Source organism: Rhagoletis zephyria, unplaced genomic scaffold, assembly GCF_001687245.7.
Source record: "Rhagoletis zephyria isolate East Lansing unplaced genomic scaffold, Rhagoletis_zephyria_1.1 Rzeph_scaffold_28902, whole genome shotgun sequence".
In the NCBI taxonomy this organism is placed as follows: Eukaryota; Metazoa; Arthropoda; class Insecta; order Diptera; family Tephritidae; genus Rhagoletis; species Rhagoletis zephyria.
The window spans coordinates 1-4,760 of NW_016185959.1; the positions used below are offsets into that span (position 1 = coordinate 1).

The 4,760-nt window shown below is 37.3% G+C and overlaps 1 pseudogene; it reads right to left on the minus strand.

Annotated features, from left to right (window-relative positions):
* Positions 1-1,944: 1,944 nt before the first annotated feature.
* LOC108382832 (uncharacterized) lies at positions 1,945-3,803 on the minus strand (annotated as a pseudogene).
* Positions 3,804-4,760: the final 957 nt, after the last annotated feature.

Genomic DNA, 4,760 nt, shown 5'->3' on the forward strand with positions numbered 1-4,760 from the left:
TTCCTCCTGTCGGCCAGCATTTCAAGCTCTTCGCACTCACGTATTTCACTCCTGCTATCACCTTATATTAATTCGCCTTGGTATGTACAAAACACCTTCACACAAGCACAAGCACGATAAACACTTTCTATGTCAATTATTTTTTGCCTCCTTCCAATTTCAATTCACTTTTTTCACTTTTTAGATTATTCTCACTTTTTGCGTATTCTTTAATTTCCGTTAATTTAAATTCAGTCGAGTTTGACACTTCAGGATTTTGCCAGAAAAAATTCTTCTGACTAAATCTGACTACTTCGGACTGATGAGAGTCACTCTCACCGAGTGTTGCTCTCTCATTTTTGCTGTCGTTTCCGAGTTAAGGAACGCTTTTTGGACTAAATCTGACTACTTCGGACTTTTTCTGACTATTTCTGGGAGATAAGGAACGCTCCTATTTGCTTGTAAATAAATTCAAAATTTGTATGGCTCACTTAATTTCAAAAGTTTTTTCTTTTGTTTTGAAAAATTATAAAAATTAAATTGAGCGAAAACAAAAAGCAAAGCCAAATAAAAGTAAAAGAATCAACATGGAACCGCGTCGAAATTAAAATAAGGGAGCACGAATTTCGATGTGAAGCAAAACTCTCTAGGAAGACAATATCTGTAATTAGTGTACCATGGTTTGAAACCTCAGCATTTAATTTAATTTAATTTGAAGGACTTTGTAATTTCAAAGATATGATTAATTCCAAAAATTATTAAAAAATGCAATATAGAGTAAAAATATGGGTGACAAATGCAATAGGAAATTTCTTTAGAATTTAAAAAATTTAAATTTTTTGGATTCACCAGGACGAATAGGTAATTTTTAAGCTGACAAATTTAAAAAAACGGATAACGAACAAATATTGCGAAATCTCAAGGATAAAATTTTAAAATTACATTTTCAATATTTACCAGCCCTTCTGCACTAGAAACTTGAATATGTTTAAATTCTACAGGATTTCTTCAATAGTTTTATACCCATACTTCTTCTCTAAGCATATTTCTCTGAATTTTTTAAATCATTTTTGAATTACTGACGTCAGAGTGAAAAACTAAAAATGCAGTTTTACTATATTTGGATCTAGGTTTCGCGAATATATTGTTATATGTACAATGAGCTAAACATTTATAAAAAAATATTAATTATTAAATAAAAAAAGAAATATAGCCAATATTGGTCAAGAAAAGGAGTTTCTATTATTGCCATCAGTGCAAATTACAAATCCCGAAAATCCCGGGATTTCTTGTTATGAATCCCGGGATTTTCAAGACCTTGAAAAGTCCGGGATCCCGGCTGGTATATTTCCCGGGATTAACTTTCCTACTACATACATACACAATCAATAAATCCAGTCAGGTAATAGTTCAATTCCCCATGTGCAGGTCGCATTTCGTAGCGGGGATCTACTCTCTATTGCGATTCGAAAAGCAAGTCATTCGGATTCGAATAGTTGGCACTATGAATTTCGATTAGTCCGTATCGCCTTTCGAATCGCAATTCAGAATAGTTCCCCATGTTTGATATATATGTTTTTCCGAAAACAACGAAAGACCCAGATTTATGTCTGCCCACATACTGTAACTAAGGCAACATTCCAGGTTTGCATCTAAATCCTTTCAGTAGTTTTCCGGGATTTGGAGTTCAAATTAATTTCTACTGTCCTTTATACATATTTATGTTGTTGTTGTATCACCAGGAGTCACACCCATGAGTCTAGTCAGGTGTTCCTAATTATGTCATCCGAATCGGGGCGCCCGCATGCCGGTCATACTTTCTTGCTGATTTGACGGTCCTTGCTTGGAGACATGAGTCCGAGACATTTTAATTTTCTAAATCTCAAAATTCATTGGTCGAAAAAAGGAAATTTTGTTTTCATTTTTTACGATTTTTTTTTCATATTCAAATTTTCGAATTGTCTGTAGGAGTTTTTAAACTAAAACCTTTTTTTATTTAATATTTTTATAAATCAATAAATTTCAAACAAACACGATTCAGTCTAGTAGTAAATTGGCCTGCAAGTGGAAAGTTAGAATTTTCGAAATTATTTTGGGAATTGATTTTGAATACCTGTGCAAATCGAGTCCAGGAATTTCCACGCCATATAGGCAGTTTTTCAAGCTGTGCGATGTTCTTAAATTTTCCACTTATTGTTCTAGAATACAAAAAATTGTACATACATACATAGACTTAAATCAGTGCAGGTAGGGTTGAAACAGGCAATTACCTTTGTGTCACCAACTGGAATGCCGTTTTTTGTCCAATTTGTGGCAGTATCTGCAATTCTTTCATAGAGCCTGAGTTAAGTAAATCAAGTACAGCTTTTCGATGTTTTTTAATATGGGGTTTCTTTGATTTAACATTCGACGTGGAACTTTTCGGTTCGTTGGCAAAGTAACTTTCTATGACACTATTTTTAAATCAGCGATGCATCGTTTTTGTGTGCTCTTAGCTTTCTTTGAGTTATTTTTAACCCCTTCATTTCCGTCATCTGATTCCAAACCGTTCAAATGTGCAGCATGGCGTATACTCTCTCGCCTTTCAATATGCAACTGCTTATAAGGATTTGTTTTTATGATGGATCTTTCCTGCCAATTTGAATGTTTCGCTAATTTCGGATACTGTTTGCTCCTCAATTTTTTCTCGCATCGTAGAAATGCGTCGTGAACGTCTTAGTGTCTCGTTTATTGTCCCACAAGCACCTAAACTGGAAATTGAGCTATGTTGCAAGCGATGAGAAATGCGCCGCGATCGACGCATTGCAGCGTTACTTTGCCGACGTCCCTCAAAGACGTCAGAATCCTCTGATTGCTCGTGAGCTTCAATCGATTTTTCAGTACTATCAGAACCTCCGTCAGGTACAGAAGGGACTTTGAAAACCGGACTACTTGTTGAAAACTTAAATAAAATAAAGAATCTTATTTAGAATATTTTCATTGATAAATCCAGTAAAAAATTACCAGCTGGCATTTGGGATCATTTCTTAAAAGGGAAGACTCCAATATTGACTCTGTTTCGTTTCCATTTGACTGGCCAACATTTTCTTTTAATACTTCTTTTACAATACTTCTCAATTCCTGGCGAAACACCGTTGGCAACGCTCTTACACTACCTGGATCGGTCGTCCATGGCGTAGAGCTGGGCGTTTTTTCTACAATTATAGTTTGAGGTCTAAAATTCTCACTGAGAGTTTCCAGAAATTTCGACATTTTGTTGTCCATGATATTTCCGATTTCGGCCATACATTTACGTACCACTGGACTATAACTGCATGAAGGAGATAATTTAATGAAGTTTTTTTAATTACGATTTCCATACCTAGTCGTCTTACTCGTCGATGGGCCATCATTCCCAAACATAGTTGATGATGATACGTTCATACTCATTATCGAGGCACGAGAATCTATGGATCCGTCCATTACAATACTCGATTCCCGATTTTTCGAAGTTAAATTTGAGAGCATTGAAGAGAATCCGGGTATCAATGGAGCCAGCATGCCTGTTTGGGCCCTTTAAGTAAAAATACGTAAATATGTAATAACAATTTGGAAATAATCGCATAATCTTACTTTTCTTTTTGCTTTGGTGTTAGTCCCATTTCGGAATGGTTCAGTTTGTCAGCGATAGTGTTTCGTTTTAGCTTGTTCGGTGTACAAAATGTGTTGCTGTGATAGGCATGCTTTAACGCCACCGGTACCACGCTCATGCCTATCTTAGGGTAGAGCCGCTTCTTGGGAGCAGGAGTCAGGGCAGGTTTCTTTGGAGTTTTCATTCGCAGTTTCTTTAAAAACATTAGAAAATATAATCGTAGTGTTTTCAAATTAACAAACAAACCTTCATGCAACAAAAAAAATGGAGGGTTTAGGAACTATAATAAACCTATTCGACCCCAACTACAACCTACACTAAGTTTTGTTTCGAGTGTATTTGTTTTTTAGCACCGTGCAAATTTTACTATTAATGCTAGTACAATGAAACAGAGAGTGAAGTTATTCACAAGGCCGAAAATTCTAAGCTTGTGCTTTGGATTGCTTATTTTGCTTATTCAGGGCTTCCAAGTTTAATTTCAACGACCACGCTTATTTTCAGTATTTTAATGTAAAAAGCCAAGTACGGATCTGATATGAAAACGGTAAATAAAAAAATTATTATTATTTCGTTTGTGTGAATAGTAGCGTCCAAAGAATTCCGACATTTGATATTTCACAGCCTGCTGTCCAGGGTTCGGATTTGCCTCATTTTAGCCCCTTGCTCGCTCGTTAGTTTGCTCTGAGCTTGCGCAACTCACGAGTAACAGGCGAGGCTGTTTGGCAAACGAGTACTCGTTAAGTACGAGGGTAGCGCAAGAGCCATTCCCACGACAGCCGGTTCTACGTACCNTTTCGGCATCTAACCCCGTTTAGGGCTACATCTTCTTCGCATACTTCTGCTCAGGGCTGGCATTGAGTCAAACCCTGGACCAGAAACATATACCTGCTGCGTGTGCCAGAGAAGACTACACCACAACTCCACCTCCGTCAAAAGCAACACATGCAATGGGTGGAGCCATCTGCGAGTTTGCTCAGGTCTTACGACTCATAGACAGTGGACCACCGCATGCGTGGCCCCTTGCTCCGCAAATCGAGTAGGCTCCACGGCACAACAGAGTCCGCCTGAGCAACTCAACACAAAAACAACCTCACCACAACGCAATACAATAGACAACACCACTGACACAACAGACCACACCACCGATACA